This window comes from Megascapheus bottae, chromosome 19 (genome assembly GCF_031878675.1).
Source record: "Megascapheus bottae isolate mThoBot1 chromosome 19, mThoBot2.hap1, whole genome shotgun sequence".
Classification (NCBI taxonomy): Eukaryota; Metazoa; Chordata; class Mammalia; order Rodentia; family Geomyidae; genus Megascapheus; species Megascapheus bottae.
Window position 1 is genome coordinate 40,973,837 of NC_143527.1, and position 20,133 is coordinate 40,993,969.

Here is a 20,133-nt window from a genome sequence, read left to right on the forward strand (position 1 = left end):
TATTCTGAAAGCTGTCTGAGGACCAAGATTTAAAACTAAGTTATGGGAAAGTCCATAAAATTCATTTCTAGTCAACCACTAAAAAGCATGTTGTGGACATATGTCTCAAGTGGTAGTTCACTTGCCTTGAGAAAAAAACAAAAAAAGCTCAGGGACTGCTCCCTGGACCTGAGTTCAAACCCCAGGACCAGCACAAAGCAAGCAAGCAAGCAAGCCAAGTCTAGAGCTCCAGCAGTTAATTTTCATGGCTAGATAACCTTGATGAGGATAGAGATATGTAGAAAATAATGGAGGAGAAAAATAGAATTCTAAGCCAATGATAAGACAAGAATGATCACATAAAGCCAGGTGGCCTAACACCTGATCTTTATGGATGCAACAATGCTGTCTTCTATTTGTTTTATAAAGTCCAATCCAAGAAATAGCATGGAATTATATCGGGTTTTGAATGTTGTCAGGTGTGTGTGTGTGTGTGTGTGTGTGTGTGTGTGTAATCAGTTGGTTAGCAGACTGACTACTTAGAGCCAATACATTTCCAGTCACAGATTATTTTTAAACTTTGAATAATTTATAGCTATGAATTTACAATTCCCTGCAAAGATCAGTCTTCATATGCCAACTTGGCTAGCCTTTAATCACTAGTTATCCAATTAAACATTAAGGAAAAGGCTGCTATGAAATATTTCCAACATCTATGGGATGACCTTAAAAAAAAGAGAGAATGCTAATCCTCTATCATCCAACATAATTTATGTGGTATGATTCTGTCAATGTAAAGGCCTTAGAAAAAGACTCAGACTTTCTTAAGGAGAGAATGCAAGAATGCCTCTAAATTAGCTTACATTAAGCTCCCATTGTCCTTCCTCATGGCCTGTCTTACAGACTTCCCTCTTGCCTAGCCTCGCCCACACTGACACAGGACAATTCCTTGCATTAAATCTCTTAACATGGGTCTCCTACTGATCTTACTTCCCTGGTTCAACCATGACCAATACATTCCCAAAACTTAAAAGAATAAAAATAGATCCAAATAACAACCAGAGGAAAAAGGAAAGAAATCCTATGAAGAAATTTAGATGAATGATTTCCTTTCAATCATGCTTAATATTCAAATATAGAAATATTGTTGCTTATTTCTTAGGAAATCTGTCATCTTTCAAAATGTTACTATATGAATTTTTTATACCTAAACACGATTGTCAGATTATTTCATCCTGAAATATGTCAATGAATTAACATGTTCCCCTATTATAACCAAAGAAAATTAAATTTTCTTTTTTACTTAAGCAGGGGTGTTTATGATAGATGACAGCTGCCCTGTTTGGAGTTTTGTTATTTCATGAATTTGATCCAGTTTTCTGTTTATCTTTATATGTGTGTGTGTGTGTGTGTGTGTGTGTGTGTGTGTGTGTGTGTGTGTGTGTGAAAGAGAGAGAGAGAGAGAGAGAGAGAGAGAGAGAGAGAGAGAGAGAGAGAGAGAGAGAGAGAGAGAGAGAGAGAGAGAGAGAGAGAGAGAGAGAGAGAGAATATGCCTGGCATGGGGCTTGAACTCGGGGCCTACCCACTGTCTCTGAATTTTTTGCTTGAGGATATCTCTCTACCACTTGAGCCACACCACCACTTCTGGTTTTCTCTGGTGATTTATATGAGATAAGCCTCTCACCTCCTGGCTGGCTTGGAACCTCCATCCTCAGATCTCAGCCTCCTGAATAGTCAGGAACGTAGTGTGAGCCATCAGTGCCCAGATCTGCTTATCTTGTAAGACAGTCTGTTTGGTGCTTACTATTGGTTTCTACACTCACAAATTGGCTCTGCAACTGATCTTTTTTTTCATTATTTTGTGACTTCTTTCGAGGAATAATGTTAGTCTCTGCCTATGTTCTTTGTTCTAACAGAGAAAGAGAGCAAAATGTGTATTTTTGAGCCTTGATTTGGAGAACCTGCCTTTTTGTGTACCCTTATTGTTTACAGGGTCAGTAGCTTAGGATCATTGTCATTGGTCATCTTTTGAAGCCTGGAGAGTGGTGACATTGTCCAGCGTTTCGAGGCTAGTTGCTAGTATCAAGATGATTTCATGCTGTCATGAGGTCGTTTGCCTTGATCTGATTTCCCCGAACAGTTTCTGGAGTATGTATGGAAATAATATATTTTGAAAAATAAGTCAAAGTAATTTAAAGAAACAGTAGGTTTACCCAAACCTGAAAGGTATGTCTGCTGCAGAACAACTCAGTCTTGGACATGCTAATCATGAAGGCCACAAGAGAAGTGACCATTGGCATGTTCCATTTTACAGTTCCAGCCTTAACCAGCCCACCCCAGATAATGTCTCTGACTCATCCATGGATGAGTCTGCTTTCAAAGAGCTCACATTGATATCTGAAACATGAGACTAGTGGTCATCTCATAGGTTTAAGTAATGCAATAGAAAATACTGTACACTCATTATATAGCCCTGATTACATCTTAGGTGTCATTTATAGCATGATGTTGAAAATATCTAAGCCATCTTAGATAATAGATGCGTGTCTCATGTACACAATGGATTTGAAGTTTAAGAGATTTCCTTCCTGCTTCTAAGATCCACTGAACATTTTTATTTCAGTGCTTGCCAACACCCACTATATGACAGAAATGTCATTAGGCTTTCACTATTTCCTTCTTCTGTGAAACGTATATTCTCATACATGGGCAGAAATCGTGTAGGTTTGTAAAGAGTAGTTCTGTTAGAATATTCCATATGAGGTGAACTTCATGTTAAATTTGCTTCTGTTTTTCTAGAAAGTTTGTTATGTTTCCAGTGACCCTTTATTAATGTTTAGAGGTTGAATTTTTTACCAGAAAAAGGAAAAATGTTATTTATCGTAATTGGATATGTCAATCATAACCTAATTAGTATGATATATAATATTTGTGGATTTAGTAGTCATTCAATTTCTTTCCTGTATTTTTCTATTTCTTAGGTGGCATCTTTAACAAACAACCTGGATTTACTGTGAGGACCTAGTAATTGGAAGGCAAATATATTGAAAAGAATGGTAGATTTAGCATACTGAGAGTCAGCATTGTTGAGGAATGCATGAAGCTGTCACTTAAATTGTTGGAGTCTAACAATATTCCAATGAATTTGAATAGCTATAGTGAAAGGTTTTGAACTGTTCTTAAAAATATGGGTAACACAAAATATAAGCTGAAACTCAGCAATAAAAAATATAGCTCTTCCTCCCTCCATTCTTTCACATATTTGTATTATAAGATTTACCATTCTTGTTATTTTTTAATACAGATTATAAATTTTCTTTTCAATATTCTAAAACTAAGTTATGGTATCTTAATTATATATTAAGTATATACACTTAATTCTGTAAAATATAAATTAGTTTTAAAAAATTCCAGAAGACAATTTTTTCTTATCCAGGCAACTTTTCTGATAGCATAATCATACATTTTAAAACCATACAAAGACAAAATTCCCCACTTGAAAACAATATAACAAAAATTTAAACTATCATTCTTAGTTTTCTATATTTTTCAAGGGAGTAATAACAAAAATAAATGTATAACATTTAAAATAAAAGGATTTTTTAAGCCAGACCCAAAGTAACACAGGCTTCATGGTTTCCCTCATTTGTAATAATTAGTACACATCTACAATTCTTCTAGCAGAAGATCACAATAGCTCAAAAGCTATGTACATATGGCCATATAGGGTAAGGCTAAGCAAAATGAATTCTAGGATATGAAAATAACAAATTCATCTTTGTGATTGTTGCTCTTAATATACTATGTGAAGTTATTTCATTTTCTCATTTTTCCCTTATGGTTAATCTCATGAGATAACTGTATCTGACTTTGTTACCTAATATATTGTTTATTTGAAATATGGAAAAAAAGGAGAAAAACAAGATGACTAGGAGGGGATGGTGGGAGGGAAAGTTGGAGAAAATATGAGGAGTATCAATGTTCAAGAAGTAATGTACCCACCACCTGATAAACGTTAACTGTAACTCCTCTATATATTATCCAAAAATAAAATACAATTTTAAAAAGTAAAATGAAAAGATTTTTCAAAATTATTGAAAATAATTGTCATCAGCCCAAAGACAATCTCCCGGATTTTCCTTCTTCACTCTCTCCTTTATGTATTCTCCACTTCCCATGTAAATGTCACCTACATTTATCCATCTATCTGTCTATCTATCTATCTATCTATCTATCTATCTATCTATCTATCTATCTATCATCTTGTATCTCTAAAGGTTGTGAGTAAAACATGCTTTTTATTCCATGCTTTTTATATTTTTAACTCCTTGGTCAAAAATCATATAGCTGAAAGCATGTGGGTTCATCACTAGGTCTTTTTATCTGTTCCACTGGTCTTCAGGTCTGTTTTTCTAAAGCCAGTACCAAGCTATTTTTGTTACCCTATAATGAAATCTATTAGTCAAGTTTGAAGTCTGGAATTGTGAAACCTCCAGCATTTCTTTTCTTTGCCAGCATTTGCTGTAGCTATTTCTGGCCTTTTGTAGTTCCATTTAAAGTTTTCAGTGGATTTCTCTACTTCTGTGAAGAATGAAATTGTGATTTTAATAGATACCTCATTGAATTTGTAGATTATCTTTGGCAGGTGATTTTTTACAATAATTATGATGCCAATCCATGAACATGGTCTTTCCCTCTTTGTGTCTTCTTCAGGTTCTTCTTTCAAAATTTTATTTCTTGTTATAGGAGTCTTGGTTAGGTTGATAACTAGGCATTTTGTTTATTATTTGCTATTGTTACAAATAGATTTGTTCTGATTTCCCTCTCTATTCCTCTGTTTGATAAATGGAAAGACTGCTGGTTTTGTGGGTTGATTTCACATCTTGCTAGTTTGCTGAAGATCTTTATCATCTCTGATAGTTTGTCGTGACATTTCTTGGGGTTCATATCACCTGCAAATAGGAAGAGTGTACTTTTTTAGGAAGGACACATTTTAATGTATTCAAGTCTATTGCTTTATTTCTTATTAGCCATTCTGATGTTATCTGGCTATATCCTGCTTATAACATTTACTTGATTCTTTCAGTACTTTTTGTTTTGAGGGAAAGGCAGTATTAAGGACCAAGGTCATGGCTTCACATGAGCCATGATGCCCAAGACCTTTGCTTCTAGTTTGTTTCACAGGATGTCTTGCAATTAATTGTTCAAAGGGGGTCACACAGTTGAAATCTACTCCTGCCTACTGGCTGGTCTTAAAGAGCAATCTTATCTGGCAGATAAAGTGCCAGGTAAGCAGGCCAAGTGAGTGTGAGGCTCTGAATTCAGGCCTCAATATTGTAAAAATAAAACTTCCCAAGTAGCTGGAGCTATAAGCAAGTACCACTATACCCAAGCTTGAAAGACATTGAAAAATTGTACATTCTTTGTTTACTTAGTGTTACTATACAATACGAGATGGATGATCTATCTAAACATCTCTTTTTTATTTGCTTTCACCATTTATAAATAAAATGAATTGACAAGATTTGTTTTAGTTGCTATGGACTTTTTTAATTGTATATTTTATTGTATAGACTAAATGATGTATGGAAGGGTGATGTATTGAAGGGTTACAGTTACATAAGTAAGGTAATGAGCACATTTCTTTCCAAGCAAAGTTATGGACTTTTAAAGGCCCAAACCACTGAAGAATAACTGTTCCTTAAGCTTTCAATATTTTTAAAATTTAGTGTGGTTTTTCTGGATGTTATTTCAGGAAAATAACTTTTATGACTTTCTTATTCCTCAGTACTTGTTTGTTGTTTGCTATTTCAAAAGCTTATTTATATAATTTATTTAACTTTGTAAAAGAAAGCAGTCTTCGAGAAAGTGGTATAGACCCTAAGAGGAAATTTTCAAGAATTTTCTTTAGCACAATCAATAATTTACTCTCACCTCTCCTAAGAAGACCATGTCAGGAACTATTATTTTTTCTAATTTCATTGTAAAGGTGATGTACAGAGCTGTACAATTATATAAGTTAGATAATAAGTACATTTCCTTTTCGAAGTCCCACCTCTTCCCTCATTTTTTCCCACGTTTTTTCCCTCCTGACCCCTCCCTACATGTTGCATAGTTGAATTTTAAAGTGCTGTCTAGTGAGAATAACTTTTGAATTTAAATCCAGGACAATGACAAAGACGTTGCTTATAGGAAGAGTCTATGGCTTTACTGTCATTATTTATGACTGATTAAATTCTTTTTATTCATTTTTAATCTAAATGTTCAACAGAGTTAAACAACCCTTAAAAATCCTATGTTGAATTTCTCTCACTCCTAGCTTTCTCTCTTCCATCATTCTTGCTGTACATGTGTTTTAGTCAGTTAAAGAGTTCAGGTTAAATTAAAGATGAATCTACATAAGATTGTGACTCTTTCTTGTTTCTGTACTATTTATCTTATTATTTTTATATAAAGACAAATAATATGCGCTGGTTTTTCTTTGGATCTTGTTCAAGAGTGTCTGAAGAAGTTGCTTATCAGTAGGCTTATTGGCCCAAATACTCTTTAGTACGCATAGAAATTCATGAGTAGATCTGATAAGCAAAGTGTGTAAGTGTGACTAGTGTGAAATAGTTCTGTGCAGTTCAATAAAAAATAAACCCTTAGGAAAAATGATATGTCATTTGCAGAGTAATGAATAGAACAAGAAACATTATGTTACGAAAAATGTCAGGCTCAGAGAGACTAATGATAGGTATTTTCTTTCATATGTGTAAGTTAGATCTAAATTATAGTACATATGTAAACATGTACTGTAAACATATACACCAACAGGTAAACATATTAACTATAATATATGCAGGGGAGGATTCCAATGGTCTAATTCCTTTGAACAACTAACTGACAGATTAACAAAATGAATACCTGGAACTTTAAACATGTGTTGTCAGTGGAGGAGGGAGATCAAGGAGAAGGGGGCAAAAAAACAGAGAGATAAAAGCCAGAGGAATTCAGTCACGTTATTCAAGATAAATAAGTGAAATGGAACCAGATAACCTGATAGGCTAAATAGGATTGAGGGCGATGAGAATGATGAAATAGATGCCATTGACCAAGATGCATTGTACTCATAAATTGAAAGGCTGACCTGAAACCTTTTAGCACAATTATTAACGATAAGTTAACACATATATGGGCCAGGTCTAATGTCTATAATCCTTCCTGTATACTAGGCTAAAATTCAGAAGATCACAGCTCAAAGCTAGTGCTAGTCCAAGCAGAAATGTCTAAACGACTCGAGCTCTAAAATAGCCAACCAAAAGCAAGGCTGGGGTGTGGCTCACGTGGTAAAGTGTCAGATGAGCAAGCCAAAGTGAGTGTGAGGCCCTGAATAATTCAAGCCTAAACATTGGAAAAATAAAACAAAACAAAATGATTAACAAGGATGAAATTCAAGGAGTCAGGAACTAAAGAAGAAAAGGGACCAGCTTCAGATATTCTTTCCTCTTTTATATGGTGACATCTTGTTGGTCCCTAGAACAATGAAAAGCCTGTTGAAAATATTAACCAAAAGCATTTTGAGCGGCATTAGATTATTAAAACAGACATTAAAGATATTCCTGGTGAGGAAAAAAACTATTCTTAACTATTTTACTGGAGGTTTAAAGGCTACCTGTGGATTAATTATTAATTCTATCATATTCCTATGGTCATTCCATTCATATTCTCCTGTTGTGTTTTTATGGCTTATTATTACTTATTAATCAATGGCTTAAAATGACATGCTAGATTCTGTTGCTACTGTTGGGTTTTTTTGTCCATTTATCATAGTTTTTGATTGACATAAACTGAATCAAGTTATTAGACATCTAAAATCTCAAGCAAAATAGATCCTTCTGATGAAGAGTAATTTTTATAAACATGCTAAACTCACTTAAAACATAGAAAAATAAGAATGCAAACTCATCATTTAATTAACTTTGAGATTTGAAAAATAAATTATTCTCTTTCTGAATTCAGAATATCCATCTTAAAGCATTGTGAAAAATAAATTGGCATGAAAAGGATGTGAAAGAAATAGTAAAATTTTGTAATCTTTTTAGGAGCTCACATAATTCCAGCTCATTGCCATTCTCTGTTAGGTAGCTCCAGGGGGATCGATAAAAACTGTTCTGGTTGGAAAACTCTGACTACTAGTGCAGAAGAGAATTGTGTCAGGTTTATTTAGTCATGACATGGGGCCTTGAGGTCGGCAATAAAGCCTCAATGCTCTACAGAGAGGCAGAAGCTTACTACATGGAAACAGTTTTAAAAAGGTTTCAGTTTTTGTTCTACTCCCTTTCTGAGAAAGGAAAGAAAAGCTGCATAATCATGGTGTAGAATACTGGATAGACTTACAAGGGAGTAAACAATAGAAATAAGCCCCTTAAAATAGGCAAAGGATCTGAATAGTCACTTCTCCAAGGAATTGACACAAATGGCCAATAAGCATGTAGATAGCATGCTTTCAATTGTTCATGATTAAAGACATACAAATTCAATCTCTAAGAGATACTGCTCCCATCACAAATATAACCAGAACTAAAAAGTTGAAGTTTTGCTAAAGCAAGTGTTGGCAAAGGTGGAGGAAACTGAAACCTTTACATATTGATAGTGAGAAAATAAAATGGTTTATCTGCTTTTTAAAATGGTATAGGGCTGGGAGTTTAGCCTAGTGGTAGAGTGCTTGCCTAGCATGCACGAAGACCCGTGTTCGATTCCTTGGTACCAAATACATAGCAAAAAGCCAGAAATGGTGCTGTGGCTCCAGTGGTAGAGCTCTAGCCTGGAAAAAGCCCAAGGACAGTGCCCAGGCCCTGAGTCATAGAAAGACTTGTCTGTGTATGTTCAGATAAGACAAGACAAATTAAAAAAATTAAGTCAACTGTCTTAATGAGTAAACTAAATGTGATGTGTCCACACAATGGAAACTTACGTGGCCATAAAAAGCCATGAAGTTCTAACACATGCTAACAGAAAGAAATTTTCAAGAAACAAACACAAAATGCTACCTATTATAGGATTTCATTCATAAGAGATATCTTAATTGAAAAATCTATACGTAAGAATATGGATTTAAGATTGCATATAACTAGGTGTAAGAGAGAAGGTATCTAGAAGACAGCTAAAAGATGCAGGATGATCTTATCTAAGAATACTAAAGCCACTGAGCTTTAAACTTTAAGTGGATGATTTGCATGAGAATGGCAGTTATTCCCAAAGAACTCTTTGGAGAAGCCTAAGGAAGTTCATTATTAGCCCACATAATTGGCTATAGCCATGTAGCCTTTTTGTGGGGGGGAGGGAGGGTGTCTTCTGGAGCTTGAACTCTGGATCTTGTGTTGTTTGAGCTCTTCAACTCAAGGCTAGTACTCTACCATTTGAGACACAGAAACACTTTCAGTTTTTTGGTGGTTAATTGGAGATAAGAGACTCATGAACTTTCATACCAGGGATGGCTTTGAACTACAATCCTTAGGTCTTTGCCTCCTGAATAGCTAGGGTTACAGATGTGAGCAACTGGCACCATGTAGTATAGATTTTTAATACAGATTTGAGCTAAAAGGGCACTGGTAAAGACCTACATCTTCCATCAAATTCTTGTGACACGTTCAAGTTAATAAGTTTATTGCAGTATTACAGAATTTTAGAGAATACAATTAACAGATTCAGTGAAGAAATAAGATGTACAGGCACTGAAACTCTTGTTCCCAAACTAATGAACAGTGACAACTAGAACAGAATATCAGAATATCTTGTTCTTCAATTGTCTTTTCAAAATCTTAATTTTTATTGAATAAAAACAAAAAAAACTAAAACCAGCAGCAAGTCATATGAGTCATGAAGACGCTTTTCTATAGTGGTTCATCAGTTCAGGGTACTGAAATTCTGTACCTAACAATCAACCACGATATCCTCTGTTCTCATTTGGAAAAAAAAATCTTAGAATCACAGCTTCATAATTAGTACCAAAATAAGGGTGCCCAAAACAACAATGGAATCTTTTATGCTCATTCAAATAGCAGAAACAGCCTCACAGTGATTTAAGTTCCCCTACTGGAAACAATTACCATTAACATGTCTTGCTTAGGCCATATTCTCTTCAAGGAATTATATATTGTTCTTGCTATAATGTCTCCTTTGCATCAAAACATTTTCTTTTCACTTCAGAAACCCTTGAGCTGAAGTTTAGAGTTGCTTATACTCTTGATTAGCCTTATACATTAAATATTAACTTTTCCTACTGAATCTGTGGCATACTAGGCATTCTTCTGATATATTTTTTTCAAAGTACCAGTTGGGTGACTGACAGCACTGAACAGCCCCATCCCAGAGGGGAAGCTCACAACGTGCAAACCCAAAGGCACCCTAGGACACTTCCTGTTCTGCAATGTTCATCATCTCTCCTGGGATCCTGTACCCAGGGTAACATTAGTTAGATTAGCATTTGAAAACAATATTCCCTCTCTTATTTGGAAGAATAGCACAGATCTTATTGAAGTTATTAAGAAATTACTTGATACTAAAAAATATGATTTTACAAGATACCCACAATGATAAGCAATACCTATATTAGTTCTAATTTGAAATTCTAATTTCTTACCTAGGTTTTTATGCAGACACTGGCTTGACACTAGCACAAGTTGAAAACTGTTATGACAATTATATATGCAGATTTTTTCTGGAACTATCTCTATTTTTAGCTACTTGTTTCACTCTCTTCTTGTATTCATCCAGTCAAGCAGTGATTCTGAAGCTTCCTCTTGTCAAATATGATCATTGTGCTTCCCTGGAAGAATTGGATGCTGGAATGCAAGAAGGTAAACTGTCCCTAGTGGCTATAAAAATAATTGAAGCAGGGCCAGGAGTTTGGCTTAGGGGTAGAGTGCTTGCCTAGCATGCACGAAGCCCAGGATTTGGTTCCTTGGTACCACATACAGAGAAAAAAGCCAGAAATGGTGCTATGGCTTACGTGGTAGAGCTCTAGCCTTGAGAAAGTCCAACGACAGTGCTCAGGGCTTGAGCTCAAGCCCAGGACTGGCCAATAATAATAATAATAATTGAAGCAGATTTGTAATATAATCCAGAGAAATGTCTTTGAGAAGTTCAATCAAGATGGTAAGGCTCATATCATGATAATACCAAATGTTCCATGTCAGGTTACTATCACTCAATGATTGGGGTACCATTACTGATAAAAAGGATGATAAAAATGAGCCCTTATATCCAGGTGCTGGTGACTCACACCTGTAATCCTAGCTTTGGAGGAGGCTTAGATATAGGACTATGGTTCAAAGCCAGCCTGTGCAGCAATATCTAGGGGACTCTTATTTCCAATTAACCACCAAAAAACCCAGTAGTGGGACTGTGGCTCAAATGATTGAGAGTTATCATTGAGTGAAAGGCTCAGGGACAGCACCACGTCCTGAGTTCAACCCCCAGGATGTGCACAGTAAACAAACAAACAAACAAACAAGCATTTCTGAAGGTGAGTCCTACCAGTATATTTTTCTGGGTTTTCCCCCTAAACAATCCCCTTGATTCAAGGTTGGATGTGTACAGTGTGTATCTCAAGGTAGCTGTCGCCTGTCATTATTTCTCTGTATTTCACAAAAGTTCCCTAGTTGCTTTAGATCTTGGGGACTGCTATCATTAATGTCTCCATTTCCTAAGCTAGCCCCAGGAAAGACTGTCTTCTTAGGCAGAGGAGGTGCACTAAGACAATTCCATATGCCTTTGCTTATTTAATATTTGTTAAATTCAACATAGACAATTACCTTCAAATTCTTCCATTGTTTTGGCCTAACAAGTTGTATATTATAAAAGTGCTATCAAAATGTTAGAATTTGGGGCTGGGAGTTTGGCCTAGTGGTAGAGTGCTTGCCTAGCATGTGCAAAGACCCGAGTTTGATTCCTCAGTACCACACACATAGAAAAAGCCGGAAATGGTGCTATGACTGAAGTGGTAGAGCTCTAGCCTTGAGAAAGCCCAAGGACAGTGCTCAGGCCCTGAGTTCAAGCCCCAGGACTGGCCAAAAAATGTTAGAATTTGGGGATATGTGCTAGTGTTTCAACATCTCTAATGCTAGTGACTCAGAAAACTGAGGTCTGAAGGAAAAAAAGGTAGAACTTGAAAGTAGTAGTCTATAATGAGCCAGGCTCTTCTTGGGTTTAAGCTTTGAGCAGTCTTGATTAGGTAGTTTGTAGAACTTATCTTAACTCTTTAAAACCACAAGGGGTCTATTTAGTAAATTATTACGTGTGTGCTAATTTGCATGGCTGACTTGCTCTAATTTTCAACTGGGATGGGAACTTGGTAGAGCATAGTGAATGAGCTGAGTTAGTGTGAATGGTTGTATGTGAATGAGTCAAAGTGCTACTACCTGAACATTAGGTGGAATGAGATAGTTTGTAAGATGCTTGAAGTTGGAGGTATATAAGTTTTAGATGCTACAACATTCTTTGAATATAGTGGTTCAAATATACTTAATGGAATTATTTTCTGCTTACCTAGCTATCTAGAGATTATTGGGGTACACAATAGAAAAGTAAGAAACTCTATTCTTGCCAAAAGTAACTCTTCGGTAAGAGTTAAAAAGGCAAGTAAGGTGGGAGGGAGAGGGGTACAAAAATATGAGAAGGTATCAATGTTCAAGAAGTAATGCATCCACTATCTGACAAATGTAACTGTAACCCCTCTATACATTACGCTGGCATTAAAAATTTAAAAAAAGAAAGAAAAAAGGCAAGTAAGTGTTTTCTCTAGTAGTCATATAAATCTTAATTCATGAGGCCATCCTGATACTGGTGACACTGTTATCTCACTATCTTGTTGGATTTTAAGGTGTTGTTTTTGTTTCAGCCCAAACTGACTTATTGATATCTCCTCTTCAGATTCTAGAAATATAGGATTGGAGGATTTGAAATGGAAACATTTCTTTACTTCAATCCTTGGCTATTTAGCACTCATTTTCATTTATGCTCCATTGGCTTAAACAGGTACATAGCCACACCTATAGCTTCAGTGAAAGTTGAGATAAAAGGTTGATACCTAACATCCTGACATTCTATAAAAATCTGGTGAATGTTAACACCCACAAGACTAGGAGAAGAATTTTATGCAAATGCAATGAAATTGAATGTGGGGATAGTGACAAGGCCCTGAGATAATCTCATCTGAAGGCCAGGAGTTTGGCCTAAGTGGTAGAGTGCTTGCCTGGCATGCATGAAGAACCAGGTTCAATTCCTGGGTACCACATACATAGAAAAAGCCAGAAGTGGTGCTGTGGCTCAAGTGGTAGAGCTCTAGTCTTGAGAAAAGCCCAAGTACAGTGCTCAGGCCCAGACTTCAAGCCCCAGGACTGGCAAAAATAAATAAATGAATAAATAAAAAATGATAATCTCCTCTGAGCCTCAGTGATCTAGTGGCTGGATGATTACATTTTCTTATCTTATAGAGAAAAAAGACAAATCTTGGATGATGTAATATCAATTTAATATGTACCTATTATAATTGAGGCCAATAGATAATTCATAAAAGATAAATAGAATATTCAGGAAATAAATGCCAGAATAAATACCTGAAGGAATTGAAAAAGAGAGTCTCAGGGTAACTAGGTTTGAGGTTGAGGAGAAGAGGGCGGAAATGACTGATTTTCATTGTAGATGGTATATTTAATTTTATAATTTTAAACAAAAAGAGGATACTTTTAAATATAAGTTCATATACACATATGCATGTACATACACAGACAGACACATACACATACTCACAAGCAAAATGACCAGCTATAAATCAAGCAAATTGTTTCCACTTATCTCTAATGGCTCCTGATAATAGCAATTCAGTCTCCCCAAAGCTCTTTAGGGAATGCTAAATTTCAAGTCACAATATTGTTTTGAAAATGGACATGTTAAAATTTCATCCTGTCATGCTTAACTGAGTAAATATCACTTCCACATGAGAAATTCACCACAGAAACCTATCTGGACTGGAGAGTACACCACCCTACATGGCATTCATTTTCCTAACAGTAACCCTCATAGCTCCGTCTATTCCCATACCCAGGCACTCAATCAGTATCACCTTCCATTCTTCACAGACTACTGTTACTACCTTAAAATACACATTTGACTTTTCTGCAGAAATAGAACTTGAGATTTTTCTGTGCTCAGTTCCTACAGCCTACAATACTGTATCGTATTCTTCTTTCGGTTAGGTCAGTTACCTTAGATAGGTTTGGATGTACACTCAGCATCACTTCCTCTGGTGATCCTTCCTACATAACTTAGACTGGATTAGGTACATATTTTTCATGAAGTGGCACTGTAGCTCAAGTACTAGAGTGCTAGCTTTGAGCAAAAAAAGCTCAGGAACAATGCCCAGGCCCTGAGTTCAAGCTGTACTCCTGCCAAAAATAAATAAATAATAAAGGTGAGTTCTTCCAATATTTGAAAGTTGTTACAATTTCCTATCTTTAAGTCTTCTGTAAGCTTGACTAAATATTGATACTTGCAAGTATCACATAAAAATTTATTTGATTCTAAGGTACAAGGCTAGTAGTACATTTGGCCCATGTGACTTTAGACAAGTTGAATACACAAAATGAATGAAGAATGAAAAATATAATCTATGTTGAAGTATAGGGCTGAAATGCATGGCATGGAATGTGTGTGTGTGTGTATGTGTGTGTGTGTGTGCGCAAGTGTGCATGCGTTTATTTATATTTGAGGAAAATTTTGGTTTTGTAAAACAGATGAATTTACATTTAACTGCCACCATGAAATGGCTCAGGATGAAAAGGAATAACCTTTTATCACTCTTATATTCACCGAAGACACATTCCACACTATCCATGAATTAATAATTTTAGCAACATTCCATTCAGTTCTAAAATGGGAGACTGGGAATGTTACTATAATAAAGAGTTCTCTCCAGATGAAAATATAAAGCAAAAATAAAGGCATCTCTTTTCTAAAACTGCAGTCTAGTCAGGCTTTCCCATCCTAATACGTACTAATAGTGTGCACAAATTTAATGGAAGAGTTTATTTATATTACCATCCAATTTTATTATTTATTCTAGATAAAAATTCTAGATTGTCAAATATTCTGCATATTGATATACTACTTACTGTATTCACTAGTGTGTACAACCTTATACAAACTATGAATTGGATAAAGAGTTCAATTTCAGTTACCAAAGTCATAAAGGATACTTTTCTACCAAATTATAATTATGAAGAATGTATAGCATAATAATCGTGCTACAGGTCACTGGAGACCTCTGACTGGAGGGACAATGATGCTACACTGGAAGCTACCCCTGTGTTCTGTAGTCAAAGTATGAAGTATATGCTATAGTTTAAGGTCACAATAAAGGACAACATCAGCTCTACTGTGCCTATCACTTTGTAATCCTTTTTGTAGACCAATTTCATTTTTAATTAATTGACTGTGTTCAGAGCTATCTGACTTATAGGCTTATGAAGGAAACAGAACCCAGGGGTGTGTTTTTTTAAAAATTTTTTTCATTACAAATCATCCCTATTGCCACTGTACTATTTTATTCTTTCAAGAAAAGTCTCTATTGCACATGTTACAGCCACTGGACATGTGATCTTCTTGTAGAACTAAGCTGGTCTCTTTATTCATTATCTTACAGATCTGTCGGGCTGGCAAAGAAATTATCATGTGGTACATTCAAGGACCGTAGCTCTTCACACATTGCCAACTTAAGACTGGAACATTGCATCACCTGCAGCTTCCACATTGCTGCTACTAAACAAATAAAATTATGTCCTTTCATACTGAATTAAAAAATTATTTACAATCAGACAGTTAGTGAGCACTTTTTTTTGCCAGTCCTGGGCTCAAGCTCAGGGCCTGAGCACTGTCCTTGGACTTTCTCAAGGCTAGAGCTCTACCACTTGAGCCTCAACACCACTTCCAGCTTTTTTCTATGTATGTGGTACCAAGGAATTGAATTCGGGTCTTCGTGCCTGCTAGGCAACTAGGCCAAACTTCTGGCCCCATGAACACTTTTTTTAAGCATTAGGTTTTAGGAAACTTTTTAAGTGTGTAAACTCACTTAATTGTGTTTTTATATAAAATTCAGCTTCATATTTTCATTCAAAATTAGCACAACTATTTTAGATCTCAATTTTATATTATATTTATAAAACTTATCAAGACCCACAAAAATTTCCCTAAAAATTGAGGGAAAATAAAAAGGTAACATTAGGTTATTTCAAGATGGTCCATTCTTATGATACCTCCCTTCCTGATTTTAAAAGATTCTTATGCATAGATTTAAAGCACATAAAGCCCAGCATGCACTTCATGTAGAACAACAATCTCTCAAAATTATATGACTGAAAAAGGCTTTACAAGTGCTAATTTGTTTTACACAATGTTCACCGTCTCATGATGTGCAACAACAGCTGTCATTAAAAACTCAGATAAATAAATATGTAAATGAATAAGGTCTGAAAAGAGAAAGGAGAAATATTCAAAAAAAATTTTTGTGGGTCATGGGGCTTGAACTCAGCCTGAGCACTGTCCCTGAGCTCTTCAGCTCAAGGTTACCACCCTGCCCTTAAGCCAAGACCTGTTTTCTAGAGTTTAATTGGAGATAAGAGTCTCAGATCCTTTTGTGCCTGGGCTGGCTTTGAACCTTGATCCTCAGATTTCAGTCTCCTAAGTAGGTATGGTTACAGGTGTGAGCCACAGTGCCCTGCTGAAATGTTCAATTTTTATCAAACTTGAAGAAAAAATTATGAATGATCATCCAACACATTTTTGAGATTATCTGTGTTTTGGGGGCATTTTTAACTTTAAGACTATAATAATTAGCCTGGCATAGTGGCTCAGGCCTGTAATCCTAGCTACTCAGGAGGCTGAGATCTGAGGATCAAGGTTCAAAGCCAGCCTGGGCATGAAAGCCTGTGAGACTCATCTCCAATTAATCTCTAGAAAACTGGAAGTGGGACTTGGCTCTAGGGTAGGGTGGTAGCTTTGAGCTGAAGAGCTCAGGGACAGTGCTCAAGCCAGAGTTCAAGCTCAATGACCCACAAAACAAAATAAAGATTATAAAAATTAACACTGAGTATCACTGGCCTGTAATCTTTTCTACTCAGGAAGCTGAGATAGGAGAATCTTGCCAGGGCAGGAAAGTCTGTGAGACTTACCATCAATTAACTGACACAAAAAGCTTTAAGTGGAGCTGTGGCTCAAGTGGTAGAGTGCTAGCCTTGAGCAAAAGAGCTCAGGGACAGCACCCTATCAGAGTTCAGCATAGGACTGACCTAAATCATTTTGCATATTTTGTCTTCTTGTCCTACTTGACATGGTTGTGTTTCTATATCACTCACCATGCCAATCAACCAAGTAGTAAGAAAAACATCAAGAGAACACTTACTGCTATGTATCCAATTTTATGTGTGTGTGCACATGTTTGTGCAAGTGTGTATGCATGTGTACATGCATGTGTGCATGTGTGTGCATGCCTACCAGCAGCTGTGACATTACCATCACCATTAATTCACTAACAGTACTCATTCTGCTATCACAACCTGTAGACGAGTAACTTTGCCAAGTAATTACTTGCACTCAGGCTTTACTTAGTGTAAGGTGGGCATAAAAACTTGGCTTCAGAGAGTTAATGACCATACATTAAAATACTCCCCAAAAGCTTTATAACATATAAAGTGCTTTATAAATATTACAGATGATTGCTATGAATCCTGAGTCATTTTCAGGTGAAAGAATTCAGTAGGAACTGGCTTTGCTTCCCAGAAAAGATCCATGCATGTAAAATATAAAACACCTCTTTTGAACAAATGCATAAGCTTCATGTAAAATACACAATTTTACTTTGCAATGCTTATTTATGCTTTTTTAAAATCAATTTTGTGGATATATAAGGAAGAAATTGTTCTGTTTTTGCTGTAAACCCAAGATCCAGCCTATGCTATTCCTAGGTATCAAAAACAAGACAGGAGTTTGGCCGCTCACTGCAGAAGGATGCTTTCTCTCTGTACTTCAGTGAAAGAAATACTTCCAAAATGGGAAATACATCCTTGTGGCTCTCCTCCACAGACTCTGAAATGAGAGTGAGCCCAAACATTCCTACATTTGGGGCTTTAGTGGATGGAGCCTGGCTATAGGCTCTGCAGGTCAAATGAGCTTGCAGTTGCAGCTCTGCCAGCACACACTGCTGTTCTTTCAGCAATGGCTCCTCCCCTCTGCCCTCTGAGTGAGCTCAGACCACAGCTTTCGGGCTCTAGCTCCAATCTGCTCTGAAAGACTGATAAAATTAGGCTCTCTGTGGCATGATTTCAGAGTGGTGATGTGACCACAAAATCCCAATCAGAGAGTCAATTCAGGCCACCTTTGATTCTCTATCTGCTTTTCCTGTATTCTTTTTGATTTGTTTGTTTGGTCAGCCTTGGGGCTTGAACTCTGTGCCTGGGTCTGGTACCTGAGCTCTTCTGCTTATGGCTAGTACTCTACCTCTTGGGCCACAGTGCCACTTCTGGTTTTCTGGTGGTCAATTGGAGATAAATAGTCTCATGGATTTTCATGCCCGGGCTGGCTTTGAGCCTTGATCCTCAGATCTCAACTTCTTGAGTAGCTAGGATTACACCACCATGCCCAGCTCTTCTTGGATTCTTTTTCTGTCACTCATCCACATATGGATGCATTGCATATATTGCTTTTGCCTTTTCTTCTGGTTCTACATCACACATGAACACACACACATGAACACACACACACACACACACAGGATAGATCAAATCACAGTCGTCTTAGATGGGAGGAAGGAAGGGTTTTTTTTTTGTTGTTTGTTTGTTTCTGTTTGTTTGTTTTTGTGGTTCATGGGGCTTGAACTCGGCCTGGGTGCTGTCCCTAAGCTTTTCAGCTACCATCCTTCCCCTAGGCCTGGACATTGTCCCTGAGCTCTTCAGCTCAAGGCTACCCCCCTACCCTTGAGACAAGCCCCACTTCCCATTTTCTAGAATTTAGTTGGAGATAAGAGTCTCAGGTCCTTTTGTGCCTGGGCTGGCTTTGAACCTTGATCCTCAGATCTCAGCCTCCTGAGTAGCTAGGATTACAGGCTCGAGCCAGCCTCCCTGGCAGAAGTTTCAGTTTTGTTCCATGGTATTTCCAGTATTGACTTTTAGACAAGTTCAGATAGATTCAAGGAGACTTACCAAGGGCATATAAGAAAATTGACACAAGATTCCTGAGAAACTAGCTTCCTCAGATGACTCAGAAACACTGAATTACATAAAAAGACTCAGGAGGTGTCTACTGGCTGGATCCACAGAAGATGGGCTGTCCTGGCACACACTCAGAGTTTCTAGCATCCCTACTCCTAGATGTCTCCTTTCATTTTTTATTCCAGACTGTGAGACACAGATTCCGCTTGCACCTAACACCTGCTTTGGGCTCCAGGACACTTAGATACCTTTTGTAGCAAAGTGTCAAAATAACTTCCCTCTTGGGATAAGGAGAAAAATGTGAGATCTTCCACAGTGATTGATTAAGAAGTCATTTTCCCTCGAGAGTTCATTGCCACTGTTTGGAACATTAATTGTTTCAGAATCATCCTGGAAACATTGAGTAGATACATACTCATGATTATGACCCACAATGTTACAGATTCTATTTTGTATGTAAAATGTATGTTCCGTGAGTACCATTTTTAAAATACATGTACTATGATCCAAAATTGATAAAAACAAGAAATGATAGAGCATGTGTTTTGAATTAGTCAAGATTGGCCAGTCTCTGCTTAGTCATTAACTAGTTTTGTTACCTTCATGGTTTTAAATAACTTCCCCAATCTGCTTATTTCCTAATTACGAAATAGAGCCAGAGGTGTAGCTCACCAGTCATGTCTCTATTTAGCAAGCACAAGGCCCATGAGGTCAAACCTTAGGACTGCCAGATACTCTCTCTCTTTCTCTCTGTGACTGTGTCTGTGTCTGTGTCTCTGTGTGTCTTTCTGTCTCTATTTATATCTCTCTGTCTCTCTCTGTCTGTTTCTGTGTCTGTCTGTCTGTCTCTCTTCTCTCTCTCTCTCTCTCTCTCTCTCTCTCTCTCTCTCTCTCTCTCTCTCATACACAC

General features: G+C 36.7%; 1 long non-coding RNA gene across 1 annotated transcript in view; it reads right to left on the bottom strand.

The window, feature by feature from the left end:
* Positions 1 to 4,553: 4,553 nt before the first annotated feature.
* The window catches only part of LOC150049894 (uncharacterized), a 41,656-nt gene continuing 26,076 nt past the window's right edge, over positions 4,554 to 20,133 (bottom strand). The window contains exon 4 of the long non-coding RNA XR_016538900.1: positions 4,554 to 4,931. This is a non-coding gene — a long non-coding RNA (uncharacterized LOC150049894). The remainder of the gene's footprint in view (positions 4,932 to 20,133) is intronic.